This window comes from Callithrix jacchus, chromosome 7 (assembly GCF_049354715.1).
Source record: "Callithrix jacchus isolate 240 chromosome 7, calJac240_pri, whole genome shotgun sequence".
Classification (NCBI taxonomy): domain Eukaryota; kingdom Metazoa; phylum Chordata; class Mammalia; order Primates; family Cebidae; genus Callithrix; species Callithrix jacchus.
Genome location: NC_133508.1, coordinates 77,380,660 through 77,396,796, shown reverse-complemented (window position 1 = coordinate 77,396,796; position 16,137 = coordinate 77,380,660).

Sequence of the window (16,137 nt, the reverse complement as noted above, 5' to 3'; positions counted from 1 at the left end):
GAGTGTGGATTCCAGGGATTCTGGAAAGGAACAGCAGGCTGAGACCTTCTGTCCCCAGCAGTTGGGCTTGGCTCTCATGCCAGGCTTGTTTGTTGATGTGGCCCTCCACCAGCCTGTGTGTTCTCCCAGGCCACACTGTGCTCTGAAGCTACCGGATGGGCATGTGGGGGGCGACAGGAGGTGTTTGGCAAATGAATAAAGGTCTCCCTTAAGTTCACGGAATTTCTAGGATAGGATGAAGAGAGAAAGAGAGGCTTCTGGAAAGGGACTGGCCTGAGCTCTGGGCTCATAGAGGGCCAGAGACAGAAACCACAGGGCTAAATTAGGACAGGAGGGTTTGGCCCTGACCTGGACACTGCCCTGATTCCCGTCTCTCTGGGCCTTAGCTTCCACAGCAGTAAAATGGGACAAATATCCCTGCCCTGCTACATTACAAAGCAATAAACCTCTCAATTAGTAAGGAACAAATTCAGAGATGGGTTGATAAGCAGTTGGTAAACTCCAAAGTGCTCTCCATGTGGTGGGGATTACAACGAAAACCCCAACACCTGCCTCTTTCCAGAGTTAAGGGGGAAGCAGAGGAGGGAGTCCATCCGCTGAGCTCTTCCCTCCTTCATCCCTCCAAAAGAGACTGCTGACAAGTTGGACAGCAGACAGAGGGACAGGGGAGAAAATGAGGCTGGGGCAGCCCACCGCCTGGATCCCCAAGTTCCTGACACTGTTTGGAGACTTCTTTTTTTTCTTTTTCCGAGATGGAGTTTTGCTCTTGTTGCCCAGACTGGAGTGCAATGGCCCAATCTCATCTTACTGCAACCTCTGCCTCCCGGGTTCAAGCAATTCTTCTGCCTGAGCTTCCCAAGCAACTGGGATTACAGGCATGCACCATCATGCCTGGCTGATTTTGTAATTTTTCTTAGTAGAGATGGGGTTTCTCCATGTTGATCAGGCTGGTCTTGAGCTCCCAACCGCAGATGATCTGCCCACCTTGGGCTCCCAAAGTGCTGGGACTACAGGTGTGAGCCACTGCTCCTGTTGGAGACTTCTGACCCTACCATTCCCGACCAGGGGAAGAGAGAGTACGGGTAGAGGCAGTGGGGAGATCAATGGGCTTGTCGTCTGCCCAGGCTGAAGGGCAGTGGCACAATCTTGGCTCACCACAACCTCTACCTCCTGGGTTCAAGCTATTCTCCTGACTCAGCCTCCTGAGTTGCTGGGATTACAGGCATGTGCCACCACACTCAATTAATTTTGTATTTTTAGTAGATATGGGGTTTCTCCAAGTTGGTCAGGCTGGTCTTGGACTCCCGACCTCAGGTGATCTGCATGCCTCAGCCTCCAAAAGTGCTGGGATTACAGACATAAGCTACCGCGACTGGCCCAGAAGCAACTCTTATTAGCTGCCTGACCTCAAGCAAGTCACTACACCTCCCAAGTCTTGGCTCTCCTAAGAGAATCACACAAGCTTCCCGTGGTGCCAACAGGGTGTCTCTCACCTCTCCCCTGGGGCTGCCTCCTAAAGCAACTGTTGCCTCTTTGGTCCTGTGGATTTCACTCTTATAACTCAGCTGGTCTTTGGGGTCAGGAATCAGGTTTCCTCAGGGTTGGGAACCGAGTCATGATACAGACATTTTTCCATCCTTTTTTCTTTTCTATCCATATGAAAGTTTCCAGGCTGATAGTCTTTATTTTGAATGATCTTTTGGTTGACTGGATTTTATCAACAAGCTGCCATTTGTGGGATTTTTTTTTTCTTTCAAGAAAAGTATAACTTCCCTTGAACCTAGCTATAAAACGGGAATGCTAATAGTACTACCCTATAGAACTGCTGTGGAGATTAAACAAGCAAATGCAGGTAAAGTATTGAGAGCAGTGTGGTTTGTAGTGATACCTTTGGAGATGCCTTTGTATTAGAATCTTAGGAAGGCTGTGTTTTAGCTAGAAAGGAGTTACTCCATCAGTGATACTGTTGCAGGTTGGATTTCCCAGGAAGCAGACTCTGAGATGACATGCAGCTAGCAAGGGGTGGATTAGGGAGTGCCTTCAGCATCAGCACCTGCGGAAGGGAGGGGACAGAAGCAGAAGCAAGCTAGGAAGCTACAAAGCAGGCCTGGCAAGAGCCTTGGCCAGCCCTGTTGAGAGCTCTGGAGCTAGAAGGGCCCTTCAGCCTTGGCCTGAGTTGGGCCATTTTAATCTTTTATACTCCTGCCTCCATCAGTCATTGGATGTGAGCTGCCCAGGGAAGTGACGTGACTGGGCAAGGCAGCTATCCCCAGGTGAGCCCATCCCTGGAGGAGCTGCCAGGGGATGGCTGCCTACCAATAGCACTCCTGGGGGCTACAGTAATTATTCCTTTTTTTCTCTTTTCTCTTTCTTTCTTTTTTTCTTTCCCTCCCTCTCCTTTTTCCTTCCTTCCTTCCTTTCTTTCTTTTCTTTCTTTCTTTTTCTATCTATCTTTCTTTCTTTCTCTTTCTTTTCTTTTCTTTTCTTTTCTTTCACAGAGTATTGCTCTGTTGCACAGGCTGGAGTGCAGTGGTGCGATCTCTGCTCACTGCAACCTCGGTCTCCTGGGTTCAGCCTCCCAAGTAGCTGGGATTACAGGTATGCGCCACCAGGCCCAGCTAACTTTTGTATTTTTAGTAGAGATGGGGTTTCACCATGTTGTCCAGGCTGGTCTCCAGCTCCTGGCCTCAAGAGATCTGCCTGCCTTGGGCCTCCCAAAGTGATGGAGTTACAGGATGAGAGCCACAGTGTCAGCCTAGGGCAGTGATTTCATAGAAGGGGACACTGGGCAGCACATAGTGTTCACCACAAGCACTAGGGTGGGGATTCTGGTCCCCAACAGCAGGGTCCTCCTTAAATGTGTGCCCTGGGTATCTCTTTTGCCTCGCCTTAGTTTCAGACCCGACTAGCACCTTCCCTATTACAGAACAACAACACAACTTGAATATATCAACCTTATAGGGCTGACATGATGAGACTCTATATAAAATACCCCACACACCGTAGATTCTCAATAGCTGAGCACTGCCATCACTATCGTCGTCGTCATCATCATCATCATCATCATCATTCCAGGTCAACAGTCATTTATTGAATAAATTAATGAACAGGCTGATCCTAGCCTTTTCCCAGGCAGCTTAAGTGGTTTAGCTGATTACTAAGTAATCCTCTTGAATTCCTTAATCCATCCTGGCCTAACTCTTCATGCCACCCTGTTGTTAGAAGTGCTGGGTCAAGATTAGTGCCAACTATAAGATCAAATAAGTGCTTACAGGGTGCCTACTGTGTGCAGGCATGGTGGAAACTGACGGGGAGTGCCCCGTGGGTGCCCTTTCTTTTCCAGTCTCCTGTAATCACTGCCCAACCCTGTAAAGAGCACATCTAGGTAGTTTATCCCCATTCCAGAGGTCAGAAAACTAGGACACGGAGTGAATTACTCCAAGTCACACCCCAGTAAGATGTGAGGTAAGCATGTCCACCCCACCCTATCTGAGGCCTGTCCCCTCCCCAGCTGATCCAGCCAAGGACCTGAGCCTGGCTGGGATAAGAGCAGAGTCCCTGATCCGGCCTGCCACTCTGAGGCCGCGAGTTGCAGAGGAAGTTACTCAGCCTCCTTAGTCCTCAATTTCTTCTTCCATCCAATGGGGAGAATAATTCCAACATCGAAAGAATGTGTGTGCAAACATTCATATGAGGCTGGTTTCTGAGAGCACACTGCAAGTGAGGCAGTGCTGCTTGGCCAAAGTGGGTTTGAGGGTGAGCAGCCATGGCCCTCACCCTGCAGCTGGTCTGGGACAAGGACACCTGCATATACTTTGGGACTTGAGATCTGGCCAGCCTGGAGCGTGAAACATAGGGTCCCATGTTGAGGGTTCTGAGGAGGCACTGCTGAGCAGCTCAGGGTCTGGACAGCCCTGAGGTCTGGTACTGATAAAAGGGTAGGGTGTGGGTGAGCTTGCGGAGGACACACAGGTTGGGGGACTGGGCATGAGTATGCCCTGATGGACAGAAGAAATAAAGAAAGCTACTCTGAGTGCAGTCCCCTCATCTGTCAAATGGAGACACCACAGGTTTCTTGTGAGAATGAACCAAGGTGATGTTAAGTGCCTGCCCCATGAGCTGCTCAGGTGTTGCTGTGGCTGGGAAATATGGCCACAGGAACGAGGAGGACAGAGCCCCACCCCAGCCAGCCTCTGGGTGCCCTCCCACCCTCCACACCAGCCACCCCAGGCTCCTCATGCACAATGCCCCTCATGCCGCCAAGCCTCTGTTCCTTTGCCTGTTCCGTTTCCTCAGCCTGAAATGCCTTCCATGGGGCGTTTTCCACATCCAAAGGCCTATTAGCTTGTGTATCAGAGTTGCTGAGGGGTCCTTCTCCACCAGACTATAAGGTTCACCACTGTCCACACCTCCACCCATGTGTGGCTCAGAGGGCATTAGGAAGTGCTGTGCCAGGCACGGTGGCTCACGCCTGAAATCCCAGCACTTTGGGAGGCTGAGGCAGGAGGATCACTTGAGTCCAGAAAAATGTTAATAAATTTTAAATTAAAAATTTCATTTTTTATGTATGAGGTGTAGTTAATGCTAAGGCTGGTAAAACAAATTTTCAACATAAACTTTTAAAAATAAAAATAGACTGTGAGTGATGGCTCATGCCTGTAATCCCAGCACTTTGGGAGGCTAAGGCAGGTGGATCAGGCTGGTTTCAGGAGTTTGAAACCAGCCTGGCCAACGTGGTGAAACCCCATCTCTATTTAAAATACAAAATTAGCCAGGCATGGTGGCGGGTGCCTGTGATCCCAGCTACTCGGGAGGCTGACGCAGGAGAGTGGCTTGAACCTGGGAGGTGGAGGTTGGAGTGAACTGAGATAGCAACATTGTACTCCAGCCTGGGCAACAAGAGCAAAACTCCATCTTAAAAAAAAATAAAAATAAAATAAATAATTAAAATAAATAAAAATAAAATATTATAATCTTATTTATATAGAAAAAGATGCGTATTATGTATATGTAGGTAACATGTATGTGATATCATGGAATCATGTGCACCTTTGAACACTCTTGGGGGGATCTCTCTTTTTCCTCTACACTTTTTACATTGTTTGAAAATTATTTTTGCCTTAAGCGTATATTTATTTTGACTAAAAACAATATGTTTGAAACAAAATGATTGACTCACACCCTCTCTCGGGCTAGGACAGTCTGCTGCCTGATGTGCCCATTTTATGGCAAAGCGCTAAGCCTGAGCTTCTCCGTGGGAAGAGGCATAGGAATGAATCCCGCTGGAGACCACCCTCTAATGGGCTGTGGACTCCCTGCTCTGTCTCTGGCCACACTTCTGCTTCACGGAGATGCCCGGACTTGATGTTCATGGGTGTGTACCCTCTGCCACTCTGCCGATAAGAACAACCCCCAGCCAGGCGGAGTGGCTCCCATGTGTAATCCCAGCACTTTGGGAGGCAGAGGTGGATGGATCACTTGAGGTTAGGACCAGCCTGGCCAACATAGTGAAACCCCGTCTCTACTAAAAATACAAAAATTAGCCAGGCATGGTGTCAGACACCTGTAATCCCAGCTACTCAGGAGGTTGAGGCAGGAGAATTGCTTGAACCCAGAAGGCAGAGGTTGCAGTGAGCCACGATGGCGCCATTGCACTCTGGCCTGGGTGACAAGAGTGAAACTCTGTCTCAAAAAAACCTGGGAACTTGGATCTCACACAGACTTCACTGGGCCCTGTACTCAGCTCCCTGTTTTAGTGTAGCGGGGGGCTTTTGCCATGTTTCCCAGACTGGTCTCAAACTCCTGGGCTCAAGTGATCTGCTCGCCTTGGCCTCCCAAAGTGCTGGGATTACAGGCAGGAGCCACTGTGCCTGGCCAAGCTTCTGGATTTATATGAAGGACAGGGGTGGTCTGGCTATCCTCAGAGATGTCTGTGGAGTGGTGCTTTGGCCCCTCCTGAGACAGCAACACAGGCAGGCTAGCAGCAGGGCCTGAGAGACTTGGCATCAGACCCAGGCTTGTCTTTCAGTCCCTGCTGCTAGTTTGAATCTTTCAGACCCTTCTGGGTTTGAATCTGGCTCCAAGCTACATACATGACATTTGGCAAAGCCACTTTACCACTGTTAGCCTCTGTTTTTGTTTCTAAGCTAAAATATGTTCCAATACTTACACACTCAACAGATGGGATTAAACGGGCTATTGGCTGAGGTGCTTAGCACAGTGCTGGCATGCAATAAGTTCCCAATAGCGATCACTGTTTCCAACTTGGCACAGCAGTGCTGAGCCAACAGTAGCTGTTAGCACATCCAGAGAAGGGGTCCAGGGTAGGGAGGGAGGACTTCAAATCGTGTCCCACGCAATTGGCTGAAGGACGGAGCTCTTCAGCCAGCAGAGAAAGACCCAAGGGCAGAAGTGGGTGTGGGCTATTTATGCCTTCCAGGATTTAGTCACCCTTCTCTTGATAAAAGGTTTCCCCAAAATTCCTTTGGGAAACCACCTCTCCTTCATTTATAGCTCATGTAATTTGGGTATGTTTGCCTGTTGCCCTGTATATGATTCAAAATAAAATACTATTAAGCTGTAAAATTAGTGTAAGGAAGTCCCAGATTTTTCTGTGACTATTTTGCAATAGCTATGCTTTATCTCCTCCTCCTCCCCTTTTTCTTCTTCACATCAAAGTCTTTCACATTTGCTGCCAGTACCTTAAACACATGAGCTGTCTGCTTGTTAGGGAATTCAGTACTGACTCATAGTATCTCACCCGACTTGCAGTAATCTAAGTTAGCGCATTGTTATTCCAGGTGATACAGATGAGGGAACTGAGGCTCACAGAGGTGAAGTGACTTGCCTGCTACGGCACAGCTAGTAATTCACTGAGTTAAAACATTTAACATTACGTTACACACAGTAAGAGATATTTAAGTGTTAGCTGCTATAACAAAGAGAACAAGAAAAATCGTTTTTGTTTTGTTTTGTTTAAGACAGAGCCTCCCTCTGGAGTGCAGTGGCACAATCACAGCTCACTGCAGCCTTGAATTCCTTGGGCTCAAGCAATCCTCCTGCCTCAGCCTCCTGAGTAGCTGAGACTACAGGCACACACCACCACACCCGGTTAACTTTGAAATTTTTATAAAAATGGAGCCCCACTATGTCACCCAGGCTGATCTCAAACTCTTGGGCTCAAATGATCACCCTCCCTGGGCCTCCCAAAGTGCTGGGATTACTGGCATGAGCCACTGTACCTGGCCCAGAAAAATATTAAAGTGGCTTGTAGAGCAGAAAAGACTTCTTTCTGGTTCCACTCAGTCATTTAGACCCAGATTACTTTTGCTTCTTGTTGCTCTGCTTTTCATGACTCCAACCTCATGGGCCAAGATGTCTACTCAAAGTCCAAGTTGGCTTCTTTTTCTCTTCTTTTTCTACAGAGTGGAAGCTGGGTCATGTCTGGTTCTCAGGAAGATGAGAGTGAGGGGGTGGGCACACCCAGTCTTCTAAGGCCCAGTGACACATTCACTTCTCAGATTTTCTTGACAAGAATTTAATTACATGACTACATTTTGCTGTAAGGCAGGCTGGGAAATATGGTTTCTACCTGGCGATCATGTGTTTATCAGTAACTTACTTTGGGAGAGGGGAAGTGAACTTCGGTAGATAACCAGCAGCCTCTGCCACCTTGCTGATGATAACCAGTGGCTCCGCTGAGAGAAGAACTCAAGTCTCCTGTGCCCCAGAATACTTGGTGCAGGTGGGGAAGATATCAGAGACCAGAGTTCTACATAAAGAGAATTGTTGGCCGGGCACAATGGCTCACACCTGTAATCCCAACCCTTTGGGAGGCCAAGATAGGCAGATCGCCTGAGGTCAGGAGTTCGAGACCAGCCTAGTTAACATGGTGAAACCCCGTCTCTACTAGAAATACAAAAAATAGCTGGATGTGGTGACGCATAGTCCCAGCTACTCGGGAGGCTGAGCCTCAAGAATTGCTTGAATCCTGGAGGCAGAGGTTGCAGTGAGCCGAGGTCGCACCACTGTACTCCATCCTGGGTGGTAGAGCGCGACTGTCTCAAAAAAAAAAAAAAAAACTGTTTAGATCTAGTGAACCTGGTCGCAGTCAGTCATCACTATCAATGTCCATCTGTGGCAACCCACTTCCCTTCTTTGAGTCTCAGTTTCCTTGCCTGTAAAATGGGGATTGTAAGGGGCATTACCCATGAGTTGCTGCTGTGAAAACACTGACCATAGTTCATGACACATACTAGGTACTCACATAGTGGGAAAGATGGGGTAAAATCTGAACGTGAGCATGTGAAAGAAGGAAATTCCAAGGGAGGTGACAATGTCTGCAAACACCAAGTGACATGAATGAATAAGGCTTTTCTAGGCAATAAGTCCAGGGTGGTTAGTGTGTAAGGTGGATGGTCAGCGGGGCAAGCAGTGTGCTTGGAGTAGGCAAGGGTCAAAGGGGGTGACCCTTAGTGGCAGGCTCAGGAGCTTGAATATATCCTGTTAGTAATGGTGAGATATTGGACTACATGAGCAGAGTGGAAACAGAGTTGGGTGTGTGTTTTGGAAATGTCAGTCTGGCTGTGGTGAATAGAATGGGTTTGAGAAGGGCATGTGGGAGAAATGGAGAACCCGAGAAAGCATGGAATGCAATGTCTAGCATAAATCGATATTCTTTTGCTGAATGAATGACTGTGTCTTGATTACTTAGGATTAAGCACATGGCTTTGAGTGACAGAACAACAGGAGCTTAAATAAAAAGAACCAGGTGAGTGGTTATCCATAGTGTCAGCATTCAGGCCCCACCACCTTGTTGCTTTGTCATTCGTGGGTTAGACCTCATGATTCAAAAAGGCTGCTTGAGCTACCGTATCAACATTCCAGCCAGAAAAAAAGGAGAAAAGAGGAGAAGTATACTTTCTGGAAGTTATCCACCCCTAACCATAAGAGAGGCTCAGAAACGCAGGCTTTATGCTGGGTGGCCACGTGTCTAAGTAGAAGTTAGAAGTTCTGCTACTGAGGAAGAAGATGGGAGTGGATCCTGCAGTAACAGTAGTGACCTACTGATGTGGAGGCTACAGGAAAGGAGCAGAAAACGATTCCCAGGGCTGTGGCTTGGGGGACAGAGTGACTCTTTCATGAGGTGAGTCCTAGCAGGAAGAGTAGGCTATAGGGAGCAGGACAGATCAGGATGGACACCTTGGGCCATCCAAGGTGGGCGTCTAGGAGGAACAGGGCCAGGTAAATGGGTTCGGAGCTCAGGAATTAGGTCTGGACTGACAATAAGTTTGTTTGGGAAGTATTAGCACATCCATGGTTGCCAGAGGAATGATGATGCCAAGTGATAAAAGAAGGTGGCCAAGGACAGAACCTTGGACAGAGACCGAGAAGGAGCAGCTGGGGAGGTGGGAGAGAAACAGCAGAAAGGTGTCCTGAAATCCCAGGGAGATGTTTCCCAAAGGAGGGTGTGGTCAGGGGTTCCTAGTGCTGCCGAAAAGTCAGGTAAAGTGAGGACTAAAAAGAGGCGATTCAACTGGACAATCAGAAAGTCAAGGCACTTTGCCAGGGCAATTTCAGGGGAGTGGAGAGGCAGAAGTCAAGATGCCATGGTCAGTGGGAAATGCGAAAAGAGGAAATTGGGTCAAAAAAGGTAGATGAATTTTTTAAAGGATCTTTTTGGACCTTAGTGTTTCCATGGGTCAAGTGACTCATCTGGGGCTTCTTTGCTGCACTTTTTACTGGACTTAAAGCGTTGAAAGTGTCTCTACCCTTGGGTTCTGCCTGGACAGCACCTGCTTGAGATGGGATGCAATACCTGCCTTTTCTCGGCAGGTGGCAGCACCACACCAAGGGATGCCACCTGGGCCAACACAGGACCAACACCAAATACACGTTGCACTTCAGTGTATTTTCAGGGAAATGAAGCTTAGGTCCCCAAACACCAAAGCTTTGGGGTTTTTTGTTGTTGTTGTTGCCATTTTGGATGGAAGGTTTTAGTAGAGAAAAGTAAATGGAGCTTTCTGTTCAAATCCTGGCTCTGTCACTTACTGGCTGTGCAGCCTTGAGCAATCCCTCTCACACACACAAGCCTGCTTCCTGGTTGGCCTGTTGGGGAAGAGGACAAACCCCAAACCACCTCATGATATCACGGTGAGTTTCTAACAAGCGCGCTTGCTTGTATCGGATGTTCCTGTGGACAGACTCGAGGCTGGAGTGAGCAAGCGGGGATGGACCCAGAAGCAGAGAGGGGGACAAGACAAGCGCAGCCATGGGGAGGGGTGCCTGTGGACTTTACAAGGACTGCACAGAACAGTGCCGTTGGAGTCAGGAAAGTTGGGTTCAGATTTTGCAGGCGAGGGAACCGAGGGTCACACATGACTCTCCCAGGGTCATAACCCTCAAACGGGCAAAGCAGAGGCACCAAAACCAAACTTCAGAAAAAGAATTTGATGCATAATACTTTTGAAAAAAAAAAACAGAGTTGTAGCATGGGAAAAATCTGAATTTTGTGGAGCTTCTTTACCATTGCTGTGTGGTTTCGTGGTGTTTGCCGCACTTCACTCCCCTGGTCCCTGTTTAAAGCCCACGTTCTGAGAGCACCCCTGTGTCTGCTCCTCCCCCTTAAGAGGACATGGGGGAGGTTAAGGATGTGAGAGGATGAGCAGAGGAAGCCATCCAGTCACAGGTTTGGGGGTCAAGAGACTCGGGCTCAGCTCTGGTCTCTGCCTCGGCTTCCTGGGCCTCAGTTTCCCCATCTTCAAAATGAGACTGTGGGACCAGTGTTCCCTTGGGAGCCTTGGCTGACTTTTTATGAAGGCTTTTGGTTTCTCTTTGAGCTTCTCTGACCATCTTCCCGAAAGACACCCAGCCGCAACACGGCCACTATTCCATTTCCATGTTATTGTCTCCCTGGCACTTACCCCCTGAAATTATCTTGCTTTTGTTTGTTTTCTGTCTAGACAGTAATCTGCTGTCTACTCCACGTGAGCAGGGACTTTGTGAGTGAGCTGCTATGACCTTGGCATCCAGAATAGTACTTGGCATGTACTAGAAATGAACAAACAATTGTCGAATTGAAGGGCAGCGAACACAGCTCCTTACTCCCTGAGACAAGTCCTGGAGTTCCCTGGTGTCAACTGCTCAGCTCTGCCGCACCTACTTCTTCTCTCATTTTCAGACGCGCTGAGCCTAACTAAGCACCTTCAGGTGAGGTGTCCTGGCCCCAAAAGTCCAGCCTGTTTTCTGGCACCAGACAACTCCAAGCCAAGGTCTTTACTGACACCTTGTGGCTATGGGGACACATAACAGGGACTGGGAGTGTTCTCAGTGGGAGATGATGCATCCCAGGTGACCCTGCTTCCCTCCCTTCCAGCCAGCATATGTGAATCACCTGTGTGCCCAGCCTTGCTCTGGGGACAGTGATGACCCCAGCAGATGTGTATCTCTTCTTCTTTAGAGACAGAGTCTCACTCTGTCTCCTAGGTTGGAGTGTAGTGGCGTGATCATAGCTCACTACAACATTGAACTCCTGGGATCAAGCAATCCACCCTCCTCGGCCTCCCAAAATGTTGAGATTTACAGGTGTGGGCCACTGTGAACTGGCCACAGATGTGTTTTGTGCCTTCCAGGAGCTGAAGTCACACCAGGGGAAGGAGAGAGATCGTGGGGTCCAGGAGAGGATTTAGGGGAAGTCTGGCAGGAGAGAGTGGGAAGTAAGGGCAGACCCCATCAGAGTTCTGGGCAGGCAGGGCAGCTTGGGTCTCAGGCCTCAGACCTTCCTGCCAGGGAATCTGTCTAACAGCAATCTTCCCACCTCTTCCAGGAAATCCTTCGGGTCTCCCACTCATTTTAGAGCCTGTTTGGGAAAAAAGAAAGAGAAGAGGACATGCCTAGTGCCCAGAGAAGCCCTTTGGGACAAAAACAAAGATGTTTTAAGGAGGATTTTTTTTTTTTTTTTTTTTTGAGATGGAATCTAGCTTTGTCACCCAGGCTGCAGTGCAGTGAGTGTCGTGATCTCTGCTCACTGCAACCTCCGCCTCCCAGGTTCAATCGATTCTCCTGCCTCAGCCTCCCGAGTAGCTGGGATTATAGGTGCCCACCACCACGCCCAACTAATTTTTGTATTTTTAGTAAAGACAGGGTATCACTGTGTTGGCCAGGCTGGTCTCAAACTCCCGACCTGATCTGCCACCTTGACCTCCCAAACTTCTGGGATTTTCACGCCCAGCCTTAAGGAGGATTTTTTAAATCTTCTGTGATGTACCGTAATGTAAATTTTCTACGACATCACTTCCAGTAAAATCCACCTTACTAGCTATCTTAGCTGGGTCTTGCTGTGATCATGCCATGAAGAAAACAAACCCCAGTCTCAGTGGCCTACAAAATCAAGGATTCTTTCACACTGCTAAGTCTCCAAGTCAACTGCAGTTCAGCAGATGCTGGCTGGGCCAGGCTGGACTCTTAACTGAGTCTAGGTCAGGTCTGCTCCACATGGCTGCATCCGGACCCAGGATGAAGAAACAACGGCTATCCGAGGCTCTCGAGGTGGAAGAACTTGCCACAACTCTGTGGCCTCTGCCTGAAAACAGCATACTGTCCTTCCTATCTACCTTTGATTGGCCAAAATAAATCCCACAGCCAAGCCCAAAGTCAGTGGGGTGGTAGAGTGGACGCAATGGGGCTCCACCCAGATCCACCCTTCAAAGCCTGCTGGGAATCTGCTGCTGGCTCACAACGGTGTCACTCACTGGGAATTGCACTTGGCCTTGGGTGAGGGAACTGCATCACCCAAGTCATGGCCATGATTCGCTGATAACTGGCTGATGGTTTCCTTTGAAGGAAAACAAAGGTCAGCCTTCTTCCTTCATTTCTGCACAACTCTTCAGGGATAGATGAGTTCCAGGGCTCCTGAGGATCAGCAGCTACCTCAGTTGGCATCACATAGTAAATCAACCTCTCCTGCCTAATCCTACCTCCTGCCTTCCTTATAGATGAATCTCCTGAGCACACTCCCCCAGAAAGCTTCTGCACACCACTCTCTGTCTCAGAATCAGTTTCTAGGAAACCTACTGTAAGACAGATAGGCAAGTACACACCATGCAAGGGTAACCATGGCAATGGCAAGGAAGAAAGGAAGACTTTCAGACAAATACAATCTACTACAATAGTTACATAAAGAATGCATCATGGAGACAGATCTGATGATATATTTTGCCCGCAGGAAAGTGCTAGGCACGTGCTCAATGTGTATGCAAGGGGAGAATCGAGACCACCTCTGGGAGGTCCCCATTTTTGGTTGCACTGATTATATTTTATATATTCAGATTCCAAGTAGGTTATGTTGTAGCAAAGGTTCCTGGGCCTTCCAAAAAAGGATTTTCAAATCACTTGGTTCCATGATGTCTATACCTCTGTCCACCTCTGCCAGTTGGGATGAGGCAAACCCCAGAGTGATTCTCAGCCCCTGTGCATTTACAACAGAAAGTGGGTCAGGTTGGCGGGTGAAACCCTCACTCCAGGTATCATTGGCTGAATTGTGCCCCTCCCAAATTCATATGCTGAAGCCCTAACTCTCAGTACCTCCAAGTGTGATTGCATTTGGAGATAGGGCCTTTAAAGAGGTAATTGAGTTAAAATGGATTTGTTAGGGTGAGCACTAATCCAATATTACTGGTATCCTTATGAAAAGAGGCAATAAACACATCAAGCAAACACCAACCCCATTAAAAAGTGAGCAAAGGGGCTGGGCTCAGTAGCTCACGCCTGTAATCTCAGCACTTTGGGAGGCCAAGGTGGATGGATCACGAGGTCAGGAGTTCAAGAACAGCCTGGCCAAGATGTGAAACTCTGTCTCTACTAAAAATACAAAAATTAGCCAGGTTTGGTGGTGGGCACCCGCAATTCTCAGGAGACCGAGGTAGAGAATTGCTTAAATCCGGGAGGCGGAGGTTGCAGTGAGCAGAGATGGCGCCACTGCACTCCAACCTGGGTGACAGAGGGAGACTCCATCTTAAAAAAAAAAAGTGAGCAAAGGATATGAACAGACACTTCTCAAAAGAAGACATACTAATGTCCAAAAAACATGAAAAAATGCTCACCATCAATCATCACTAATCATCACAGAAATGCAAATGTAAACTATCATGAGATACCATTTCACACTAGTCAGAATGGCCATTATTAAAAAGTCAAATAATAACCAATGTTGGCAGGGTTACAGAGGAAAGGGAATGATTATACATTCTTGGTGGGAATGTAAATTAGTTAAGCAATTTGGAGATTTCTCAGAGAACTAAATATAAAACAACCATGGCACCCAGCAATCTCATTACTAGGCATATACCTGAAAGAAAATAAATCATTCTATCAAAAAAACAAATGCATCTGTATGTTCATTGTAGGACTCTTCACAATAGCAAATACATGGAATCAACCTACGTGTCCATCGATGGTGGACTGGATAAAGAAAATGTGGTGCATATACACCATGGAATACTACGCAGCCATAAAAAAGATCGGGATGAGATCATGTCCTTTGAAGCAACATGAGCAGCTGAAGACCATGATCCTAAACCAACTAATGCAGAAACAGAAAACCAAATACTACATGTTGTCATTTATAAATGGGAACTAGACATTAGTTACACATAGACATAAAGATAGCAACAATTGAACTGGAGACCACAAGAAGGGAGAGGGAAGGAGGGGATCAAGGGTTGAAGATCCATACTTCTTGGGTTCTGTGCTGACTACCTGGGTGATGGGTTCCGTCGCATCCCAAACCTCAGAATCATGCAATATACTTTTGTAACAAACCCGCACATGTACCCCCAAATCAAAAATGAAACTTGAAAAAAGAGAAAAATAGAAACACAAAGAAGAAGAACAGGAGGAGGAGGAGATGACTAGGACACAGAGAGAGACCTCAGACCTGTGTACACGGAGAAAAGAGATAATTATGTAAAGATACCAGAAGAAGGCAGCCTCTACAATTAAAGGAGCGAGGCCTCAGAATGAAGCCAACCCTGCTGATACCTTGGTCTTGCATTCCTAGCCTCCAGAACTTTGACCCTGTGATCATGCATTTTTGTTATTTAGACCTCCCAGTCCACAATATTTGCCACACCAGCCCACACAGACCAACACGCCATGGTAGCAGCTATCACAGTCCTGCCATACACAGAAGTGGGTGGTAGGGGAAGATGTGCCCCTCAACTTCTCAGAGGGAAAACGAAACTGTTTTAACAATTGGAGCTGTCAAAAGTACATGAAATATGGCCGGGCGCAGTGGCTCATGCCTGTAATCCCAGCACTTTGGGAAGCCAAGGCGGGAGGATCACCTGAGGTCGGGAGTTCAAGACTAGCCTGGCCAACATGGTGAAACCCCGTCTCTACTTTAAAAAAAAAAAAAGTACATAAAATAGAGTATCTAAATAGAGAAATAACTGCATGGGTTTTTTTTATTTTTTAATTTGCAAGAGTGTAAACATCACAACATATTCAAAGTACCCATCTAAGTGAGCTGAGCCCCTTGGTACAGCTTCTGAGCCCAGGCCTCCAGAGGCCTGATGGCTTCTGCTTTTGCCCTCTTGCCATATGAAGGAGCCCAGGCTAATCTACTGGAGGATGAGAAGCTCCATGGAACACAGACGAGCCATCCTGCCTGCAGACCAACTCACACCAGATTCCAGACACGTGGGGAAGGCCCTCTTGGGCTACCTACCCCTATGGATGCCAGATGATTGCAAGCACATTAGTGAGCCCAGGCGAGACTAGCAGAACTGTTCCTCTGAGTTCAGCCCAAATTGCTGACCAACAGAATCAAGAGTAAATAAAATAAAATAGTTGTTATTTTAAATCATTAAGGTGTTTTGTTTGTTTGTTTGAGTCTTGCTCTGTTGCCCAGGCTGCAGTGCAATGACATAATCTTGGCTCACTGCAACCTCCACCTCCCAGGTTCAAACAATTCTCTGCCTCAGCCTCCCCAGTGGCTGGGACTACAGGCGCACACCACCACACCCAGCTAATTTTTGTATTTTTTAGGAGATGGGGTTTCACCATGTTGACCAGGCTGGTCTCAAACTCCTGGCCTCAGGTGATCCACCTGCCTCCCAAAGTGCTGGAATTATAGGCATG